General features: G+C 42.2%; 1 protein-coding gene across 1 annotated transcript in view; it reads left to right on the top strand.

Annotated features, from left to right (window-relative positions):
• The window catches only part of LOC309479783 (uncharacterized protein), a gene marked incomplete at its 5' end in the record, with an annotated part of 175,423 nt that extends 151,063 nt beyond the window's left edge, over positions 1–24,360 (top strand). The window contains one exon of the mRNA XM_082143970.1: positions 23,701–24,360. The remainder of the gene's footprint in view (positions 1–23,700) is intronic.
• Positions 24,361–24,924: the final 564 nt, after the last annotated feature.

Raw genomic sequence — 24,924 nt, 5'->3', positions numbered from 1 at the left:
CCCTCAGAAGCCTGCAGCCTCGGCGTCAGGGCTTCTTCCATTTTTAGCTATTTTAGAGATAAAACAGTCCTCAGATCTTGCATATCTCTTTTCTTTAACTGGCTAGACTGTGACCGCCACCCAGGTCCCCATCGATTGTGGATGAGCCCGAATGGCGAATCTTTGTTTTACCGCACTCTATGCTGCGAGGAGCTTAAGTATGCTGAGACTGCTCCCGCCCAGCAGTCTCAGGAACGTTAGATCGGTGAGGAAGAAACCTTTGGAACGCCACTGAAGAGTTTATTTCTTCGTTTTTTTGAAAGCGGAGCGTCCAGAAGAAAAGACATATTTTATCTTAATTTTTCTTTACATCAGAAAAACTATATATATATATATATATATATATAAATAAATATAACACTCCGTGGCCACCAGCAGGAAACAACCGAACTGGCAGCGCTGCGACCCTCCTCAGAGAGTCGCCACCCAGAGGACGCCGAGGAGAAACGATTTCTCGAAACCGTCCCTCCCCGGTATAGTTTATCTGTTGCGCGACGCAATTCTCGAATAGCGTCAGTGCTGTTACATCCTCACATTCATCCATGCTTATATACTTTACCTACCAGTGCTGCCTAATAATATTTATCTATTATTTATGGTGGCTGGTGGGTAACGTCGGGGTTATTATGACACCAACACGGGAGAGAGATAGCTCGCAAGCGTCTCTTTAACCCGAGGCACTGTCATACCATGATACTTAATACCCATAACATTACTATAGTAAAAGTTTAGGGATAAAACACATAAACAGAAACCGGTTTATTCCACGATCTCGACACCTCAGTGTGGAGATAGGGAAAAAACGGCACTCCCCGACGAGGAGGCTGAGATATAGAGTTTTCCTTATACTTTCACTCTCATATATGTTCGGCTGGCCAGTAATATTTAACTTAGCAACAGCATTATATAAAACCTCCTTTTATAAGCTCCTCTTTATTCAACAGAGTTATGAGCTGACTTATTTATTTATTTATTGAAAACTCATAAACATCTGCCTTATTTTCTTTTATTTATTTATTATTAAAACAAAAACACTAACGATACCAATTCCTCGGAACTGGAAATCGCAGCATGAGTGCCTCATCCCGGGGAGGAGAAACCGCAGAGCGTGCTTCTCCCCGAGAAAAGGCACGTGGATCGAACAGGTGTTTGTTAGAACCATTTGCGATCCCCAAGATGCGCGTCGACGCCGTGCCTCGGCAGCAGCGGGACCCGCGCCTCGGGGCGCGCGCACCGAACCGTCCTCCTCGAAGAACGGCCGGCGGGAGCGGAGCGTCCTCACGGACAGCTTCTCGCAATGCTCACAGTCAGCCCCCTCGAGAACTGACTGTTGGCATGCTCCACTCCCAAACAAGCAACACAAAGCTGAAGTGTGTGTCCCCACCCGTGATATAACGTGGGGAGGGAACAACACAACACTTGCTTGCTCTCTTTTGCCATAATAAATATATATATTGCAACTTGACAGACAACAATAAATATGACAAGGACAGAATACACAGATCGCTTGCTGAAGGCACAGAAAGCTGCCGCGGTCTGTCGCAGGGGTGCTTTATAGCTTCCTGGTCGATGACGTCACCCGCCTATGACGTCTCGTCTTTCCATTGGACTGATTATACACGTGCTTCACGACGCAATCACGCAGAGCGTTCCCACCGCGTCTCGACGCAGCTCGAAGTTCCCTTGAAAGGGAACTGCAATCATCCGCCCAGCAAGGAAGTATTCATCTTCTCTGGCAGCTGTAGTAAACTGTTATTGTCCAGTTAGTATAAAACAAGACAATTATGAACAGGGCAGATAAAAGGTAGATGTAAGTAAATCATTTACTTGTGTTGTTAAAGGTGAGAAATCTCCTATTTTCTGGACCATCAAAGATTCTCCGTGCCCATAAACAGTCCATTAGGAGGGTTAGAAACTCGCATTTGGGAACACTTGTGTCCACTGCATCTTCAGTTGTGCCTTTGTCATCTGTGAATTTAACAAGCATGTTGTGTAATGGGTCGTATGATGCTTGAATCCACGAATTGCTCCATCCCAAACATTGGCTCTATTCATGTTGAATCTGCTGCAAGACGTTTTTATGATCTTCAATGAGAGATCTGGCACAATATCTGCAGCAGTTAATACATCTGTGCTGTAATAAATAAAGAGGTTTTGATTAAGTTAATGATGAAATAAAAAAAATAGTCAATAAATTTGGGAACATGATATTGAGACGGAGTAATTAATAAATGAATTAAGAACATTTCTTCTTGAACATGTTGTCTGCTCTCATCTGACTCTTTCCAGTCACTTTAGATTATTATTGGTGCATAGAGACGTGTGTAACTGCTGTAAAAAGACAAAGATTAACAGGAATTTACATCAATGGACATACAAATGTAATTAGGCTACTTGTAAAGCAATCATGTGTGTGTTCTTGGATATTTGTTCAGTTTTTTTCCTGCTTCCTAGATTTGTCAGAAATATATCAATTATTAAAATAACATTAGAACTGACCATTATAAAGACAGATTACATTTTTTCATTTGTTGTAACAAAGTAACTTAGCAAGGTATGAACATTATGAACTTACTTGGTCCAAAAAAGGCAGAGAGAGATCAGGGGGTCTGAAAAACAACAACTATGTATTAATTTGAGCAACTCCACTCCTAACCTCCAAATAATGTCTTGTTAACTAATACCTGTTTGATGTGCTTCCTTTCTTTGGTGTGCTTGCTTCATCTGGAACATCCCATATCTGTATAAAAAAAAACACAAAAAAAACCAAACACAAGTCACGTGTTAAAATGAGTTACATTTAAACGTAATATTTATGTAAGCTTTACTCTCATAATGTGGACTGTGAGACTTTACGTGCACTTCATTGTCTTCGCTAGAAGAATCCCTGGTACAGTCTTCAAACAACAATGAAATTAATGAAAATTCACTTTGATTTAAACCCATTCATGTAAATAGTCTTTTATACATATGTCTTTGTACGATTTTCATTAAATTAAATATGCTCACCACTGGCTAAAAAGTCTTGAAATGTGCTTATAAACAGTGTTATTCAATGATAAGCCTTCCCGAGTGCCTCTTTGTACAGCTGTAGTTTTGAAAGGGCTTTTTGTTCCTGGAATGTTTTTCACCTCTGAACCATCTGGGTCCAGCAATACATAGCAATACCAGAGCCCGTCTACGGAGAGCCTGGCCACTCCCTTTTAAGTCCTATTGTACCGAATTTTGGTTGTAGTTCCACCAGAGTTCCACTGGGGGCGATCGCCCATGAGTGCAAAATGAATGGGAGTCTATGGGGCTAGACGGTTAAATTTGTCTCTTTCACCCGATTGCCGTTGAGAAATCTCAGATTTGATTGTAGGATTTGCAAGTTCAACATGGGTTATAGGTCGAAAGTTGAATGAACAAGTACTTGGTCTGTGTACTTTTTGATCATTTCATTTCCTGTTTGGAATCGAATAACGAGAAATGAAAACCAGCTCGTTTATTCGTTTTTTAGTTTAGCTTAAAAAACGAAAAATGAGATTTTGGCTCGATTTTTCATTTTTCGTTTATGGTTTAAAAGTCAGTTTATGGGTTCGATATTTCATTTGCACACATGGGCGGTTCTGAAACGCCCCTTTCATCTGATTGGTCAAACCGCTCCGCCTTCAGTAAGCTGTGAGCTTCTTTCTGTCAGGCAGAATAAGAGTCAGTACGAGTGCGGCACTGACAAATGCACTTTAATAAAATAATGTCTGAAACCACCACTCACTGTTAACTACACACAATATTTGAAGCAGAAATATGTTGCTGGTCACGTAATTCGTGCTGCTGCGATTTGCAAGCGACCCCATTAATGTGAACTACAGTATGACAGATTATATTAGCATATTTCCCATTGATAAATACAGTGCAAATAGTTCCGTCTCTTTGGATAAAAGGGAAGTGGAAATAAAAATCAATAATAGGCTGAACTGTACCATGATAATATGTCCGTAACATTTACCACTCTAGTCTTTTATTTACATCAAAAGGCAGGTAGGCGTGTGTGACACAGCCTATGGGCTATAAATAATTTTGAAAATTGAATAGAAATAAAGTTTATATTTTTGAATATAAATATTATTGACTTGTCGACTATGAAAATCCATAGTCGGGGACACCCCTAATGCAGATATACAATAAAACACAAATGAATTGCTCTTATCTGTTCATTGAAATAATAATATGACAGTATAGGTATTATGTCACAGGTCGGGATGGGCCAAGCCGGACTGCGCCCACCCCTGAACAAGGACCACCCTGAGGAGCGTGTCAGAAACGAGCTGGAGACAGAATTTAAAGGAATAACAGTTCTTTTTTATTAAAGTTAAAAATAATTTGAATAACCTAAACTAAAATCTTCCTTTCTTCTTCTTCCCAGGAATCGAGGCAATGCAGTAGTCTCCGGGGCCCACTCCCACGCCGGTGCAAGATTCACAGTAGCCTGTGATGGACCGGTGGGTTTCCACAGGTGAGTATGCGGTCGGGGCTATTACTCTTCCCACACTGATGCAGGGTTCACAGGGACCTACGACGGACAGGTGAATTTCCACAGGTGAGTAGACGGTCGGGGCCTTTCCTCTTCCCGCACTGATGCAGGGTTCACAGGGACCTACGACGGACAGATGAATTTCCACAGGTGAGTAGACGGTCGGGGCCTTTCCTCTTCCCGCACTGATGCAGGGTTCGCAGGGACCTATGACGGACAGGTGAATTTCCACAGGTGAGTAGACGGTCGGAGCCTTTCCTCTTCCCGCGCCGATGTAGGGTTCACAATGGTAGGCGATGGACAGGTGAGTTTCCACGAGTGAGTAGATGGTCAGAGCTCTTCCTCTTCTCACGCCTATGTAGGGTTCACAAGGGTATACGATGGACAGGTGAGTTTCCACAAGTGAGTAGATGGTCAGGGCTCTTCCTCTTCTCACACCGGTGCAAGGTTCGCAGTGGCCTGTGAGAGACAGGTGAGTCTTCACAGGTGGGTCGGTGGTCAAACGGGACGCGGTTGTCTCACCCCGACAGCCTGGACAAGCTTCCTCTGGGACGAATAGAATGGCGACTTCAAGCAGCGTGCACAGTTCTCACCTTCACTCTCTTGAGCGGTCCACTTTTCACTATGCGGGCAGACTAACAGGCGCGCAGTGAACTCGAGTCAAACCGGTGGGCGGGGCTTTGGCGACGGATAGCAGAGTCAACACCGCGGGTAGAGTGTGCAATTCTCACGTGTGTTGCAGGAAGATGGACACTTCACACCAGACAGGTGGGCTCTGGAGCTGCAGCAAACTCGAAGTCAACTGGCGGAGCAGAGCTTCTCTAGGACAGACAGAATCAACTTCAACAGCAGTATACAGTTCTCACGTGTGTTGCAGGGGACAGATAACTTCCCACCATGCAGATGGACTTGGGGTTGTAGCAGACTCAAAGTCGCAGGCGGGGCGGAGCTTCTCTAGAACAAACAGAATCAACTTCAACAGCAGTATACAATTCTCACGTGTGTTGCAGGAGACAGATAGCTTCACACCATACAGATGGACTTGGGGTTGTAGCAGACTCAAAGTCGCAGGCGGGGCAGAGCTTCTCTAGAACAAACAGAATCAACTTCAACAGCAGTGTACCGTGCTCACGTGTATTGCAGGGGACAGATAACTTCACACCATGCAGATGGACTTGGGGCTATAGCAGACTCAAAGTCACAGGCTGAGCGGAGCTTCTCTAGGACAGACAGAATCAACTTCAACAGCAGTATACAGTTCTCACGTGTGTTGCAGGGGACAGATAACTTCCCACCATGCAGATGGACTTGGGGTTGTAGCAGACTCAAAGTCGCAATTGCTCCAGCTATTTTAATTGTATATCCATAAGCTATGTAAGATGTCAAATTGAAAGAATGAATGAAACAAATAATGCTTTTTGGGGCCCTAATGTGCTGGAAAATAACTATTAATTAAAAAAAATGTCTAAGGTTTCTTTACATTCTTAGCTTTAAGTGTCAATTTGTCAGGGTTTACAGAGGAAGCAGACAAGATGGTAAGTTTAACTCTTTTAATTGCAGAATGAACGGAGATGCAGAAAGATGGTGAGTAACAGCAACACAGAAATAACAGTGAATGCTTAGCTGATTGGTAAAGTCTTTCTCTTTCTCTCTCTCGTAGTATAAGGCTGAAGTGGAAGGCGGACTGGCAACAGGATGAGGCGCACTGGCAGAAGGATGTGGAATAGCGACAGGTAAGTATCCAGGTAAGTGAGTGGGGAGTCTGTGAGTCATGTAATGACGAGACCAGACAAGTGACTGCAGGGAGAGTGCACCTTATAAAGGGAGTGCTGGTGATGGGACACAGGTGACAGTGATTAGTAATCCGGGGATAATGAACGGGTGACTGGATGAGAGGGCGGAGAAAGAGAATGAGTGGGTGGAGGTGATGATGAGTGTGGTGGTGGAGATGGAATCCTGACAGTACCCCCCCCTCCCGAGGCGGCTCCCGACGCCTGAGAAGGGCGCTGCCGGCGGCGAGGTCGACCCCGACCCCTGGGTGCTGGACGGTCCGGATGGTCTTCATGGAACTGGGAAAGTAGGGCTGGATCCAGGATGTCATCACGTAGAACCCAAGAGCGTTCTTCTGGCCCGTAGTCCTCCCAGTCCACCAGGTATTCCAGACGGGGACCTCGCCGCCGGGAATCCAGGATGGTATGGACGCGGTAGATTTGTTCCTCTTCTACAGGAACGGGAGGAGGAGGTACGTCCGTGGAAGTGCCATCTGTGGGAACAGGAATGACTGGGTCAGTGAAAGGTTTGAGTAATGAAACGTGAAATGATGGTGAAATCCAGTACTGAGGAGGAAGGTTGAGCCTGTAGGTAACTTCGTTCAACTGCCTCTGGATGGTGAATGGTCCGATGAATCGAGGACTCAGCTTACGGCAAGGCAGTCGGAGGCGGATGTCCCGAGTTGATAGCCATACCTTCTGTCCTGGCCGATATTGAGGTGCATCAAGACGACGACGGTCCGCATGTTCCTTGTGCCTCCGAACTGCCTGTTGGAGGTGCACATGAGCTGAGTCCCATACCCTCTCGCTCTGATGGAACCAGAAGTCGACAGCTGGAACCTCCGAGGGCTCACCCGACCAAGGAAAGATTGGAGGCTGATATCCGAGAATACATTGGAAAGGGGTGAGCCCGGTGGTGTTCTGCCGAAGGGAGTTCTGAGCGTACTCGGCCCAAGGGAGGTAGCGGCTCCAGCTGTCCTGGTACTGATGGCAGTATGTACGCAGGTAACGTCCTATCTCCTGGATCTTCCGCTCAGTCTGTCCGTTCGTCTGAGGGTGGTAACCAGAAGAGAGGCTGACAGTGACCCCGAGGAGCTTAAAGAAGGCGTGCCATACCCTGGAGATAAACTGGGGTCCCCTGTCCGAGACGATGTCCTCTGGGATACCGAAATTCCTGAAGACATTATTGAAGAGAGCCTCTGCTGCTTCAAAAGCTGTGGGAAGACCAGGTAGAGGAATCAGTTTACAGCCCTTGGAGAACCGGTCCACAATGACGAACACGCAGGTGAAGCCTCCAGAATTGGGTAGATCAGTCATGAAATCTATGCTGATATGGGACCATGGTCGTCGAGGAAGAGGTAACGGCACGAGCTTGCCTTCAGGTAGCCTCCTTGGGGTGTTGGTGATGGCACAGACTGAGCATCCGCGGACGAACTTGGAAACATCCTTGGAGATGGACGGCCACCAGTACCGTTGACTGAGGAGCGAGAGGGTATGCTTGCTACCCGGATGTCCAGAGCCCGGAACAGAATGAGCTGAGTCCAGAAGGGGTGTCCGAAGATGTGGAGGTACGAAGATGCGCCCTTCTGGACCTCCCGGCGTAGCGGGTTGGTGAGCCACTTCTTGGGTGATTTGTTGGTCTAATTCCCAGAGGATGGGACTGAGGATCATGGCTGGAGGGAGGATAGTCTCAGGATGAAGGTCTTCCACAGAGGCATGATGAAGCCGAGATAGTGCGTCCGCCTTGCAGTTCTTACTCCCAGGCCGATATGACACCACAAAGTCAAACCGAGTAAAGAAGAGAGCCCAACGGGCCTGGCGAGGGTTCAGTCTTTTGGCTTCTCTGAGGTACTCGAGGTTACGATGATCTGTGATGACCTCGAATTGATGGTTAGCTCCCTCCAGCCAATGCCTCCACTCCTCGAGGGCCAGTTTGATGGCCAGCAGCTCCCGGTTGCCGATGTCATAGTTCCGCTCCGCCGGGGACAGCTTATTGGAGAAGAAGGCGCATTGGAAGGAGTTTAGGTGGCTCACCCTGCCGCTGAGATAATACAGCTCCAACTCCAGTGGAAGAGGCATCCACCTCTACCACAAATGGAAGTTCAGGATTTGGATGGACGAGGATAGGAGCTGTAGAGAATGCTTCTTTTAGGCGTTGGAAGGCCTGACTCGCGCTGGAAGAGAAGGACAGAGACTTGGGCCGTCCTTTAAGTGATGAAGTAAGAGGAGCACTGATTTGACTGTAATTTTGGATGAATCGTCTATAGAAGTTAGCAAAACCTAGGAATCGTTGAAGTTCTTTAACGGAAGAGGGTTGTGGCCAGTTCTGTATGGTTTCCACCTTCCTCTGGTCCATTTGAATGCCGTGTTGATTGATGATGTAACCCAGGAATTGCACGGTTGTGATATGAAATTCACACTTTTCCAATTTTAGATATAACCGGTGTTCTCTCAGTTTCTCCAGTACCTGGATGACATGTTGGTGATGCTCAGACAGTGAAGAGGAGTAGATGAGTATGTCATCTATGTAGACCACTACGAATCGGTTGAGGAACTCACGAAGGACTTCATTCATGTATCCCTGAAACACGGCAGGAGCGTTGGACAATCCGAAGGGCATAACCCGATATTCGTAGTGGCCTGAGGGGGTCACGAAGGCTGTCTTCCACTCGTCCCCTTTCCGGATTCGAATCAGGTTGTACGCACTTCGGAGATCCAGTTTTGAGAAGATGCGTGCACCTCGTAGCTGTTCCAGGGCGGCTGGGACCAGAGGAAGGGGATAGCTGAACTTTATGGTTTGTGAATTCAGTTGACGGTAGTCGATACACGGCCGCAAGCCTCCGTCCTTCTTGGCCACAAAAAAGAAGCTCGAAGCGGCAGGGGAGGTCGATGGTCGAATAAACTGCTGTTCCAAGGCTTCCTTAACAAACTCTTCCATGGCCTGCTGTTCCGGGATGGACAGAGGGTATACGCGACCTTTTGGTAGGATGGCTCCGGGTAGCAAGTCGATTGCGCAGTCCCATGGCCGGTGTGGTGGTAATTTAGTTGCCAGTACCTTACTGAATACATCCTGGAACGCCCGATACTCCACTGGGATCTCAACCTGAACTTGAGTCTCAGGGCTTTCCACCGAAGTCGAGCAGAGAGGAGCACTGGATTCACCCGTAGTAGACTTGGAACGAACTGAAGGTTGAGTCTTCTTGATAGAACTAAGACAGGAAACGTGGCAGTCTTCACCCCAACGAAGAATTTCTCCGGTTTCCCAGTGGAGTGTTGGCTGATGTTGTACTAACCATGGGCGTCCCAGGATGATATCCGCGGTGGACTCCTCCAGCACCATAAACGAAATCTCCTCAGTATGCAAGCAGCCTATGCGAAGAATTAAAGTGGGTGTGTAGTGACGAACACGACCTCGTCCCAATGGCTTGCCTTGTATGGTCTGTATTGGAAGATCTTGGGCGAAGCGGCGTCAGCGGATATTCAGCTTCAAGACATTGGGTGGATATAAAGTTCCCCGCTGACCCGGAGTCGATGAGAGCTTGCGCTGGGAAACACACAGGACGTCAGGATATGTACTCTGGTACGGATTAAGGATTCAATTTTTGGAGTTAGCTGAATTGAACTTACCGCCGGACGCGGAGGTCGAATGGGACAGGTGCTGAGGAGGTGTTTCTCAGATCCACAGTATAGACAGAGATGATGCTGAATTCTGCGCTGGCGTTCAGAGGGTGACAGATGGGTGGAGTCAACTTCCATTGGGATAGGTGCTGGAGGAGTGAGGGATGTAGCCGCAGGCGGAGAACTTACAGTGGGTGTAGACTGATCACAAGCTGTAAGGCGCTGGGAGATGCGAATAGATTTCTGGATCAGATTCTCTAACCCCATGCTGTCTTCGTACACAACCAACAGATGGCGGATGTTGGGATTTAAACCATGTCGAAAAGCTGTGATCAGAGCGGTCTCATTCCAGCCGCTGGATGCGGCTAGAGTGCGAAACTGCAAGGCAAAAGAACTCACCGATGATTTTCCTTGACGAAGATTATACAGTTGGTCGTGAACAGACAGTTCGGAGACGGTTTGCCCGAAAACCTCCTTGAAATGTTGAGTGAAATCAGTAATGGATTTTACCACTGTAGACTCTGAATTCCACAACGACTGAACCCACTGAAGTGCTTGTCCTGATAGAAGGGAAATCATAAAAGCCACTCGGGCGGAATCGTTACGGAATAGATGTTCATTCATAGTGAAATATAATGATGTTTGAAGGAGGAACCCACTGCAGTTCTCCGCCTCACCGGAGTAGGTCGCTGGCCGGGCCATGGGACTCGCAGAGGCAGTGAACGAAGCAGCGGGAATATGCGGAAGTGAACGTGATGGAATGGAAGCAACGGATTCGGCAGGAAAGTCCGTGTATAAGTCCTCGGAAGACTCCGCGTTCTGCATGTTGCGGTCTGGTCTTCTGTCAGGGTTTACAGAGGAAGCAGACAAGATGGTAAGTTTAACTCTTTTAATTGCAGAATGAACGGAGATGCAGAAAGATGGTGAGTAACAGCAACACAGAAATAACAGTGAATGCTTAGCTGATTGGTAAAGTCTTTCTCTTTCTCTCTCTCGTAGTAGGGATGGCTGACGCGAAACAGTCGTTCCGAAGCTTTGCGAGATCCCGAAGCGCAGATGTTTCGAAACACTGATCCGAAGCGTGATTCAAAACACCCATGTCACGTGACTATGGCCAAACGAAGCCTCAAAGTGTTTCACCAAGTGTTTCCTCAGGTGTGGTCCGCCGAATCAGCGTTTGATTGACACGGTCGGGAACAGACCACACAATCGCACATATGTATAAAAGTGAAATCAACGCATATTGACCTCGTGGGTTTTTGTGAGAGGAGTTTGATTTTGAGATAGCGGATTTTTGGTGATATAGTGACATAGTGCGATTTGATTAGTTATAGGCTATTTAGGCTTACATTTAAATTTACACAACACATTGACTGATAGGCTAGAGACAGACAGAGTGTATATAGTGACACATTAATAGATACATATGTGACGGGTCACTCCATCCTACTGTTGCTGCTACACATCACCACGGACAACCACTTGGATCAGGTTTCTTTATTGCTGGAACACAGTATGACAGTGTGGAATCGTGGGATCAGCAAATAGATCTCGGGACAACAATCTAAATAGCATGTAAAGCAAGTGACAATTAGCACGCTAGTTCACATGAAAATATACTTGGTTGCAAATTTCTAAAACATGGCTTTACAAGACACATAAATCATCACCTAAACTCAAAATAGTTAACTGAAATCATTATAAGTACATTGCGTGCAGGGCTTGACATTAACACCCGCCAACCCACCAAATGCGGGTGGATTTTGCTCGTGGCGGGTAACATAGTCACTCCAACTAGCCACTTTGGCGGGTTGAATAATTGTAGTCTTTTCAAAAGGCATCTGAAATAAGTGTGACACACTACAACTCCCATGAGTATTAGGGCTGTCAACGAATATTCTAAATTCGAATATATATTCAAATAGTTTTAAAAAACAGAATTTCGAAGGTGAAAATTAATATTCGAATGTGGAAAAACGCCCGCGGTAGCAGAGGCGCGGCTGTCTGCTTTGCGAGTGGGCGCGCTGCCTGAGGGGTCAGGGACAGGTCATTTTATTTAATGTTAAACAGAAACATTACTAAAGTGTAGGCTACTGTACTGACTGAATAGATATTGCATGAATAAGGTAGGTTAGATACAGCAGTTTCATGCACTGCAGGCTTCCACTGGTTTGATTATTTACCGTTTCATGTCAAGGAAAAGTTCCATGTTTACCACAGCACAGCTCGCTCGGAGCGTTCAATGTCGGTTCTATATACTGTAAAACTTCAATTAATGTTAATAATATTTGTTTCAATCACTGAATGAAGCCTGCTATATAAGAGTCGCGACCTTAAATTGCTTGCACAAAACTCTTGATCAGCACTCAACATTTGCTTATTGTTGTTGTTCATTCAGAGAGCGTGACGCCTCATTCGCGCCGCAAGACCTCCAGACGCGCGTAAACGCGTCTTTACATTGACTTAACATTGAAATCACTCGCGCCAGACGCTCTATTCGCGTTTGGTGTGAACGCAGGATGAGGGTGAGAAAGAGAAAGAGTGCCTGCGAGTGAGCGAGCGAGCGAGAGTGAGGTCTGCGGTCTTGGCCATTAGTTGATTTACTTGTTTTTGTGTAGGTAATACGTTGTCAAATATGTTTAAACTTAAATAAACTACCTATACAAGTAGTTATGTCTCTTTGTATTAATTTGTCCTGTTATTGACGTAATATGCGCGTAATTGACAAAATGCGCAACCAGATGTTCGAATAGCTCGAATATAGGCTATGCCTGCGTCCCAATGTGCATACTATCCATCCTAAATAGTATGTGACATTAGTAATTGTCAATACTATTTAGGGCAGATAGGGTGGATAGTATGCACATTGGGACGCAGGGTTTTATGTGTTTTTTTGTTTTGTTTTTTTTTAGTGAATATTCTAACGTAATTTTTGAGCAATTTTGACAGCCCTACTGAGTATTACATGCACACAGTGTTGCCTTGCGCTTGCGCGCTAGTGACGAGTCCCAATTCGCCTACTTATACTACGACCTAAAAGTATGTACTTTTTTTGTGATGAAAAAGTACATACTTTTGAGTGTGTAGCAAAAGAGTATGCACGTTCTGGGACATACTTCGATGACGTCATGCAACGTAAACGACAACGTGGTTGCCTAGTTACGCACACCGCGACTGTTAACAAAACATTTTACATTTCATTCATTCATATATACAATATAATTTTATTTACTATTCCCATCTTTTTTTCCACAATACATTTACAATGTGTTTTACCAAATGTAGGAGTGAAGCAGGGCGTCGTCGTAGATCAAACAAACGCAGGTCGTTTGTGAGGCGGCTGGTTCTGACATTCATGTGCAAATGTGTGTAACGAAAGCTACTTATTTTCTGAGTTAAAATATTTAAAATTTATAGTGTAACTATTGTTTAACGTATTTTATACTTTATCTTATACTTATGTATAATACTTAAAAATACCCAGATGAAAATGAACCATGCTTTTACTATAGTAAAAGTGTAGTAACCATGTTTCTTAGGTTGGACTGATAAAGTTAACATTTGTACAGCCACAGTATTACTACAAATAAGTCAAGACAGAAACATCAAATGAAATACATAAAAAAGACACTTGCATGACACTGTACTAGAGCCTTTTTATTTATTGTTTTGTAGCCTGCAATGAGGCGCTCAGTATCTTCATCGGACCCTACAAGATAAACACGGTGCTTTTCTGGCACAACATAAACCCATTAATATTACGAGACAATAAAATATAACTTTAATTAGGGTTAAACATTTGAATTCTTACACTTAAAAACTGAGGGCGCATCTCCGCTGCAGCATCCGACTGCCTTTACATCACCACCATCACCACAAAGCTCCTCCCTCCCGCACGCAATGGGTTGTGGGCAATATTAGCAGAGAATGTCTAATAGGAAGAGAATTGGCACTCTCTGCTTACTTCCGGTTTCTGGACTGGCTGCAGTAACACGTCTCTGTCCATGCGGGGGCGCTCGCAGGCGAGTGCAGAATGAATGGAGGTCTATGGCGAAAAACCTTCAAAATCCACTTTTCTCAGGATATAATTTTTTGTCTAGTAATTTGAATGTTGTATTCGAAAGGAGATGCAAAGAAATTACACATTGCTGGGTGTTAGATTTTTTAGAGTCACTTATTTGGTTTAAAAAGTCTTTTAAAATGTCAATGACGTCAGAATGCTGACGTCATTAGCAGAATGCTAGCGTGTTATGGGCAACAACAACTCAACCTGTAAGAAATCGAAAAGAAATAAGTACTCGTTCATTCAACTTTCGACCTATAACCCATGTTGAACTTGCAAAACCTACAATAAAATCTGAGATTTCTCAACGGCAATCGGGTGAAAGAGACACATTTAGCCGTCTAGCCCCATAGACTCCCATTCAGTCTGCACTCGCCCGCGATCACCTCCAGTGGAATTCTAATGGAACTGCAACCAAGATCGACACAATGGGGCTAATAGGAAGTGCCAAGGCTCTCCGTAGACGGGCTCTGATATTAGCCGTTAGAGTGTGCATTGATCTGCACTTCGAATTCTAACCGGAAATAGTAGACCATCCGGGTATCTTTGGAATACTCATTTCAACATACTACGATTTGGGACGTACTAATTCTAGTTTCGCATACTATTTAGGACGGATAGTATGCGAATTGGGACTCAGCAAGAAACGAAGAGACAGCTAGCTGCCCTGCTGGAGTTACGCCGTATGCCGGTGGAGCTATGTGGCGACATATAATACATAATACATAGTTTTATTTTTAAAAAGGAGCTTTACACACAACCTTATCAGAGCTAATGATAATTACCTGTGTTGTTATATATTTATGTAGTCTTGATTTGGGTGTGTACAGTGGTTTTACATTTAAAAGGGTTGTAAATCTAGTTCAAGTCAATTTTAGCACGCCATAGTCAACTTTTATCAGGTAATTTCACAACAACAAAATGTGGCTAGTAAAAATGCTGTGTGGCTAGTAACTTTGGAAAACCACTAGCCACATTGGCTAGTGAGCAAAAAAAGTTAATGTCAAGCCCTGATTGCATGACAAAATACGAGACATATGTACTTAGAATTATAAGAAAACATCGATTGTCCCAGACCTCCCAAATTGCGTGACTTACCCATTATCTCTTTATCTCCAGTGTGGGTAAATGCAACGCAAATCCCACAGTCACACTGAATCAAACTGCCCCTAGATGGCGTAGTTGCATCACTTTTAATATAATTTAACTAGCAACTCTTTTTACTCCGCTACACATAGATATAAATATATATAGCAAGCTAGATTAATAGATAGATACATATAGATAGATAGATAGATACATAAATACATAGATAGATTATTATAGATATATACATATAGATACATAGATAGATTATATCTAGATACATATCTAGGTACATATCTAGATACATAGATAGATTCATATAGATAGATACATAGATAGATAGATTTGGATAGATAGATAAAATGGAGGCTCCCCAGAAGAGATGCTGTACATCTGTGGTGTGGGAGCATTTCTGTTTAGAAACCCCAAATAAAGTGAGATGTGTGTATTGTGATCGGCAGCTAGCCTACTGCAACAATACATCATCCATGATGCGCCATTTGAGGAGAATCTGAAATTTGCGTATTTGCCCAGAACTCATGATCCACTAACTTACTGGAAAGAGAGAGCAGTAATCTTTCCTCATTTGTATGTCCTAGCTAAAAAATATTATCTGAAAGAAGAAATATTTCTTAAAAAGAAATTATCTGTAAAAAAATAAGTAGGCTAAGTCCTTCCACAGCAGAGAAATTAATATTTTTTAATAAAAATCTCTAAAAAAGTGAGACATTGTGGCTTGATTTCTTTTATTAATATTCATTTTGCAGGACCAAAATAACATTATGCACAGTGAGGAGCCAATAGGTTACAAGCTTCACATATTAGAAAAATACAATAATAAAAAAACAACAACATTTTTTAATGGCTCGTCAAGGTTGTTTCAGATCAACACCTGCAAGTGACCACTAGGTGTCACCGTTGAGACGGGTGTCGGATTGATTCGAAGCCTCGAAACAATATGGCCCATTTGGTTCAACTGTTTCATTGCTTCACGAAGCCTCGATCTGCCCACCACTATCTCGTAGTATACCCAGGATGGAAGGCTGAAGTGGAAGGCGGACTGGCAACAGGATGAGGCGCACTGGCAGAAGGATGTGGAATAGCGACAGTTAAGTATCCAGGTAAGTGAGTGGGGAGTCTGTGAGTCATGTAATGACGAGACCAGACAAGTGACTGCAGGGAGAGTGCACCTTATAAAGGGAGTGCTGGTGATGGGACACAGGTGACAGTGATTAGTAATCCGGGGATAATGAACGGGTGACTGGATGAGAGGGCGGAGAAAGAGAATGAGTGGGTGGAGGTGATGATAAGTGTGGTGGTGGAGATGGAATCCTGACACAATTATCATTAATAATTTGTCTTATTTCTATTTTTAAGATGCAATTAAGCAAAAAAACAAACAAACAAAAAGACAGGTATTTGCCTCATATATGTACAATATGTATTTGATGAACTCTTAAAGCCTATCTTTGTGGAAAAAAGGTTAAATATTATTATTTTTAATGACATTCATGTGCAATGGGGAGAGTAATACAATATTTTCCTATGAACCACAGCGTGTTTAACACACAAACGATAAGTTCAGTTCAATTAAGTGAAATTAACAGTTTTGCTTTGATAGCTGGTATAGCTTTATTCCTTACCCGTCGAAGTTATGGTTTGAATCTATCTGCCATGTTTTCTGTTTGTTTGCGTTTGTTCTTTGCATCGTTTATCTACTTCTGTTAATTTATTTAAGTGTAGACAAAGCTTCCATGCAGGATCTGGGTGCTCGCTGTGTGAAAAATCGATCGTGTAGGCTACTGTAGTGCATTTAAACTCGCGAAGGGGAGTGCGATTTGTCCGGGGAGTCGGATTTTGGGCGGATTTCCGAGTGGGCGGGTTTTGGTGAGCTTTTGGGCTGGAAATCCCTGTCCCAATCTGGCAACACTGGGCGAGGACAGTCTGCGCAATGAAAGCCCGTTGCAGAAGCCGAGGGAAACGCTTTATAAAGCAGCTTTCTGCCATTGGAACTCATTCTCCTTCACCGACGCTCTCCTTCTCTTCGCTGAGACTCTCCGAGAACTGAAGCATCAGACAGCAGATCCAGCGATCTCTCCTCGATAATAACACTGAGCTCAATATGCCTTTACCGGACTCTATACCTGAAACACCTGTAACCCGGCCAGCTTTGTCTGTTTCACAGATACTGCAGTGGTTTGCTTGTGTCAGTGGTTTGGTTTCAGCTGGATTTCAATGCTCGTCTTCTCCAAAGCTACGGCTCGTAGCACAGCTCTTTTCGACAGCAAACATGATCGGTTCAGGTGTACTTCACTTGGTGGAAGTGTTCTCATCTGAGTTTAGCTGGATGAACCTGATTTCAGCTGTGAACCAAATTGGATGTGGTGTGATTCGGGAGTTCAGAGGATTTCAGCGTTTGACCAGAGCAGCTCAACAAGCCGATGACAACATAATATAATGCGGTGAGATCCAGGCAGTCGAGGAAACTGAGGAAAGATGGAAATGAATAATCACTAATCAATAACGAATGAAAAGAAAAAAAATAACTAAGGAAAAATAAAACATTTTTTTTATATTTTAATGTTGTACTCAAATGACTGAATGTGACACTTCTCTGGTCCAGTATGTCTGTATAAACTGGCTTCAGAAACTACAGCCGTTTGAACAAACTTCAGTGTCACTGAAGTTCAACAGAAGATCCTTCAGTTTGCATCGTCGTCTTTCATCTATCATCTTCAAGAGCGAATGTGATGGGACTGTTTTCCAGAAAGTTCCTGACAGTTCTTGACAGGGGCGTCAGACAGGGGGTAATAGTGGAACTGAGTAACGGGCCCTTGGCGAAGGGGGGGGCCCCACAAAGATATATTGATGGTGTTGTGAGGGGCCCACCTCTTGGTTCTGTGACTGGGGCCCAACATTTGGTGCTACGCCCCTGGTTCTTGAGATCTAGCTGTTAGGTTGGTGTAGAGTTGATAAATGTTGCTAGCCCTTTAAGGTTGGGGTTACATGGGAAGGTGGGTGTGATCCGGTTGGACCGGCGGGAGTGTAGAACAGGAGAAACAAAATAAAAAAGACGTAACACGTTCGGTTGTTAAGGAGTGCATGGAGACATTGAGAGATCAGAGCCGGACGTGGGAAACACAACGGTATCCCTTGATGAGTGCAAACAACCCATGAATTCTGTCCTACAGCTCTGTTCAGTTCAGTCACCCTATTCGGTTTTGGAGGATGCCTGCAAGGTTAAGCCAATTGTGGATTCATTTCTTTCAACAAGGGGACTTCACTTGCTCCATCTTAACATCAGAAGCCTTCTCCCTAAAATCACAGAGATACGTCTCCTCAGTAACAGCAATATTTCAAATTTCAAATTTATTAAGAGGAAACCCCTTGAGATGTAACATCTCGTTTTCAAGGGGGCCTCAGAAAAGAAAAGAAAAACTTACATAACAGGTATACATAGCTTACAGACAAACAAAAGACAAGGTACAAAAAAACAAACAAAGTACAAAAGCTCTCCCTCACACCAAAGCCACCCATACCCTCCCAATACCAACCACTAGGTCAACAGTTAAGGACTTTAGTATAGACATACATATATGGTCCCATATAAACATACACACATATACATATACATATGCATACACAAATACATAAACACATACATAAACACATACTGTACATGCTCATATGAGAAAATATTAGGCAAGAGAAAAACAGTTGCAGCTTGTATACAAGTAGTTAAGGAGAGACATCTTGAATTGATGAAAGGAGGAGATAGATCTTAGAGACCCAGGTAAACTATTCCAGTCGGATGGTGCTTTAAATTTAAAAGCTCTCCTCCCAATTTCTTTGGATATATGTGGTACAGAAAAGAAAAGATGGTCAGTGTCTCTTAAGCTGTAAGATGATTGATAAAGAATCAGGTGTTGTTTCAGATAGGATGGGTAGTTTGAAAAAATACATTTATGTACAAACTGCAACCAGTGAAACTGTCGTCTCCCATTTAATGAAAGAAGGTTCAGTGACAGATACATTTGACAGTGATGAGTTCTAAATGGACACCTTAAAATAAATCTGCAGAGACTATTATAAGACACATCCAAAGGTTTGAGGTTGGTTTTGGCTGTGTTCTGGTAAACAACATCCGCATAGTCAATTATAGGCAATATTAACTGAGTAATAATTTTTAATCTGATCTGTTTTGTAAAACAATTAATAGAACGGTATAACAGTCTTAATCTACAATTATTTTTTTTTATAATGGAATCAATATGTGGTCTGAAGGTAAGTTGAGAGTCGAGCCAAAGGCCCAGATATTTAAACTCCTCTACATTCTCTAGTGGTATACCATCTAGAAATTGAACCTCAAGAAAATTATTTTGTTTATGGTATGTGGATCTGGTTGCGAACAACATGCTATAAGACTTCTTTTTATTCAAAAGAAGCAGATTAGAAGAGAACCATGTTTGAATTCGATTAAAATCAGATTGAAGTGAAGTTTGAATCTCGGATATATCGAATTTAGATGTATATATAACTGTATCATCTGCATATAGATGAATCTGACAGTCTAAGCTAAATTTAGGGAGCTCATTTATGAAAATGGAAAATAAAAGCGGCCCTAGAGAAGAACCCTGAGGGACACCCGTTTCCATTATTCTAGGTTTTGAAAAAGAAACATTAAGATACACACTTTGACGTCTGAAATGAAGATATGAATTGAACCAGAGAACAGCTGATTTGGAAAGACCAATAGCATATAGTTTGTCTAGAAGAATATAATGATCAACCATGTCAAATGCCTTAGTGAGATCAATAAAAATTGCACCAGTAGACCTATTATTATCTTGTGCAGAAAAAATATCATTGGTAAATGCTGTAAGGGCAGTTGTTGTAGAGTGATTAGGTCTAAATCCAGATTGATTAGGAGTCAAAAGAGAGAAGTCATTAAGGTATCTGGACAGTTGCTTAAAAATAAGCTTTTCAAATATTTTAGCTACATTACTAATTATAGAAATCGGTCTATAATTGTTGACATCCATTGAATCACCACCTTTATGTATTGGTATTACTTTTGCAAATTTCCACATTAATGGAATTGAGCATGTTGAGAGTGACAAATTAAATAAGTCACAAAGTGGAAATGCTAGGACGTGAGAAGACAATTTGATCAACTTAATGTCCAAACCATCAGGACCAGCTCCATTAGAAGATTTTATTTCTAGTATTGCCTGTTGGACATCAGAGGGATATATTGTTGAAAACGAGAATGAGCTGTTGTTCACAGTATCTGTTATGATAGAACAGGTGCGCTCAAATGATTCTGAACAACAAATGGAAGAAAAATGTTCGTTAAGGGCATTGGCCATTGAGATAGGATCAGTGATAACGTTATTGTTCACTCTAAGTTTGGCAGGAAGACTTTTGTTGTTTATGTTAATTAAGGTATTAAGTTTCTTCCAGAATTGCTTAGGGTTTTTAAAGTCTTCAGATAAAGAATGCTTATAATAATTTGATTTTGCATTCCTTGTTTTGGTTGTACAGGCATTTCTTAATTTCTTATATTCTAACCAATCAGCAGCGTCCTTTGTCGTGTGGTATCTGATCCAGGCCTTATCACGCTGTTTAAATAACTGTATTAAATCACCATCAATCCAGGGTAAGTGGCTTCCCTTAACCCTAACAGATGTCCAAGGTGCATGTTGGTCTATGATTTTAAGAACCTCAGAAAGAAAGAAGTTCCAGGCATCTTCAACAAAGGGAATCAATTGAAATCTGGACCAATTAATGCTTATTAGGTCTTGAATAAAAGCCTCTGTATTCAGCTTTTTGTACTGTCTTATCCTAATTACTTTAGGTGGCACTCGTGGTAGTCTTATTTTCCAAACGCAAAAAATGATGGAGTGGTCACTAAAACAATCTGGTAATAGACCAGATTGAAAGATTCTATTTGGGTGGGTAACCAAAATCCAATCCAGAAGAGACTTGGATTTGTTAACCACCCTAGTCGGCTCAGTAATGAGTTGAGTAAGGTTTAGACCATTAAATAAATTTTTCTCATGAAAGGATGAACGATCCAGCCAATTCCGATTGAAGTCACCCAGTAGAATCAACTCATTTGCATGGTCTAAAGAATTAATAGTAGCAAGAATACAATTAGTCGATTCAACGGGGGAATTTGGTGGTCTATAAATGTTACCTATGGTTATCTGCTTGTTTTCATGAAGAGCAATATTAACAAATAAGCATTCAAAATGTACAGCACTCTCTTTTGGAATCATGAGTTCAGAGGATAAGTGAGATAAAATATAAGTGGCCACTCCCCCACCACGAGTACCCCTGTCTGCTCTATACAGAGTATAACCATCAAGTTTGACATCGGCATCAGATGTATCATTATTCAGCCATGTTTCAGATAGTGTAATAACGCTGGGCTTATTGTAAGAAAGCCAAGCTCTTAGCAAGTCAATTTTATGTGTCAAACTCCTGATATTCAAATGAATCACGAATAAACCTTTACCTATACTGGTTCTTCAAAAATGAATGAAAAGGATGGTCAGGGAGAAGGGGGGGAAGGGGAGGAGAGAGCACAGACATGTACAAACATTTACATACATACACATAACACACACAAGTACACAATAAGGTGGGACTTTTTTGTTTTACTGAGACATGGCTGGACGACTCCATTAAGGATGCTGAAATTGAAATAGAGAACTATTTTTTAATCAGGAGAGACCGAAACCGTAAAGGTGGAGGTGTGTGTGTTTATGTGAGATCGGACATTGGTTTTAATCAGAGAACGGACTTGAATAATGACCAAATTGAAGCGGTCTGGTTAAACATTCTGTTGCCGAAGAGCAAGCCTATTTTAGTTGGAGCATGTTACAGGCCACCTGATAAGACAATGTTTTATGAAATTCTGGAAGAAGTGTGCTCAAAGTGTATGGACTTTGTCAAATCGGAAGTTATCATGATAGGAGATTTTAATACTGATATTCGAAAAACTGACCGTTCTGGCTATAAGGCGTTAATGAATTTTTGTCGCTCATTTAGTTTACATCAGCTGATCAAAGAAACAACACGTGTCTGTTCTTCCACTCAAACTATTATTGACCTTGTTTTAGTGTCAGATAAGTCTAGGATAACAGAAAGTGGAGTAATTGATTATGGATTGAGTGATCATTCTATTGTTTTCTGTACTCGAAAGATTAAGAAAGCAGTGTTTAATTGCCATAGGTCTATAAGAATTAGGTCGTTGAAAAGATATAGCAAAGAAGCACTCAATGACTGTTTGAATTTAGTAAACTGGTCTGTTGTGCTGCATTGTAAGGAAGTTGATAAAGCATGGTGCTCATATAAAGGTATGTTTTTAGAAGTTGTAGACAAAGTATCCCCTTTTAAAGTAGTAAGAGTTAAACAGAGGACAGAACCCTGGATAAATGATGATATTCTCAAGGCAATTAGAATGAGAAATAAGAAGTATGATACATTTAAGAGAAATAAGGATTATCAGAATTGGGCAGAGTACAAAAAGGCGAGAAATGAAGTGAGCAGATTAGTGATCAATGGTAAAAAGACCTATTTTAATGAGAAAATTGTGCAATATAGAAATGATTCAAGTAAATTATGGAAGTCCCTCAAGCAGCTTGGCTACAGTAATAGGCTGAAAACAAAAACTAGTAACATAACTCTTGATTTGGGGAATAATGTTACAGCAGAAAAGATGACAGTGGCAGATAGTTTTAACAATTACTTCTCATCAGTTGCTAGTAAACTGGTGGAAAAACTACCTGTCCAGTCAGGGCAGTACGGTGAAAGTCACATCTTTGAGTTTTACTCTCGGCAAGAAGTCAAACCAGATGGCTTCTCTTTTAAAAAGGTGTCAGAGGCAGTTGTACTTGAGAAACTTAAAAACCTGAATAGCTCAAGTGCCACTGGCTTTTTCCATCTAGATTTTTAAGAGATGCTGCTGAGGTTATAACCCCATGTATCACCCATATCATAAACATGTCTATTGGACAAGGATATTTCCCTAATGATTTCAAGCTTGCCAGAGTAATTCCACTTCACAAGAAAGGGAGTAAATTAGACCATGGAAACTATAGGCCGGTTTCTATTCTTTGTAGTCTGTCAAAGATAATTGAAAAGATTATTTTTGAACAGATTGACAAATATTTCGCATCACACAATCTACTCTATGAGTTCCAGTCTGGCTTTCGTAAATCACATTCCACTGACACCTGTTTATTGTATCTAACTGACCACATTAGGAGGGAGGTAGATAAAGGTCATTTTTGTGGTATGGTCATGTTAGACGTACAGAGGGCCTTTGATACCGTTGACCATGGTATTTTGGTACGTAAATTAAAAGCCATTGGTTTTAATGACTTAGCAGTCAAATGGGTGAGATCTTATCTGAAGGATAGGAAGCAGGTGGTGGATATTGGAGGAACAATGTCTCATCCACAGTGTATAGAATGTGGGGTTCCTCAAGGGAGTGTTTTGGGCCCACTTTTTTTATATGCAGATGATTCTGCGTTATTGTTTTCACATAAAGATAAGAACATAGTTGAAAGAACTCTAAGTGTAGAACTATCGAATGTCAGCAGGTGGATGTCAGATAATAAGCTATCACTTCACTTAGGGAAAACAGAAACCATACTGTTTGGTTCAAAAATAAAATTGAAAAGATCCCCTGGTTTTAAGGTTTTAGTTGGTGATAATGAGATTAATGTAAAGGACTCGGTTAGTTACCTCGGCTGTGTGCTGGACTGCCACTTGTCTCGAGTGGGCCAAGCACAAAAGGTACTTATGAAGGTAAATCAAAGACTACGTTTTTTGTCCAGAATCTCAAAGTTTTTGGACAAAAAAGCTATGTTAATTCTGGCAAATGCTCTAATTCAGCCTTATTTTGATTATGCATGTTGTTCTTGGTACAATGGTGTCTTAAAGCACCTGAAACTCAGGCTTCAGACTGCTCAAAATAGGGTTATAAGGCTTGTTTTGAACCTCCCCATGAGAACTCATCTTGATATTTCTCACTTTGAGACTATTGGGTGGTTAAAAGTAGAAGATCGAGTCTCTCAGATTCACCTGTGCATGGTACATAGGACGGTACATGGGGCTGTCCCGAAATATTTGAATAATTATTTTAATAGAGAGAGAGATGTTCACAGCTACTCTACCAGAGGCAGCTCTACTGATTTTGTACCTCCAAGAGTTAAGAGTAATTTAGGTAAAGAGTCCTTCTTGTTTGTAGCAACAAGTTTGTGGAACAGGTTGCCAGGAAATTTGAAGATGACCAGAAGTTTAGTAGGTTTTAAGCTGGCACTGAAAAAATGGCTCAGGTGCCAATTGTAGTATGACAATATTTTATAGCTTTGATGGATTTTATTTGGTGTTTATATGGATGTGATGCTTGATTTATTGCCACTAGCTCTGTCCCCCCTTCCTCAGGACCTCAATGGAAATAAGCCCTAGGGCTTTATTATGTTATCCTGACTTTGTTTTGTTTCTTTTAATGTATGATGCAAAGATGTATCGTATTTTTAACAAAATGGTCAAATAAATCAATACAATACAATACAATCATTCTGAGCAACCTTGCACAAGAATGAGGAGATTTTTAAAAAAATGGCTTTTTGATTGTTTGGATTTATTTACAATACAACATAATCCAAAGATACACAACTAATGACAAAAAAGCACATTAGTGAAAACAATGATCCAAAGACAGAGACCTTTGTGCCATTCCTTAAAACATTGTGCATACTTTTCATTTCCAAGGTGTTTGATTTTCCACTTGACCATTTTCATGTACAGAGACTCATGTG

Source organism: Leuciscus leuciscus (genome assembly GCF_965113295.1).
Source record: "Leuciscus leuciscus genome assembly, chromosome: 17".
Classification (NCBI taxonomy): Eukaryota; Metazoa; Chordata; class Actinopteri; order Cypriniformes; family Leuciscidae; genus Leuciscus; species Leuciscus leuciscus.
This window is presented reverse-complemented; position numbering and strand designations above follow the sequence as displayed.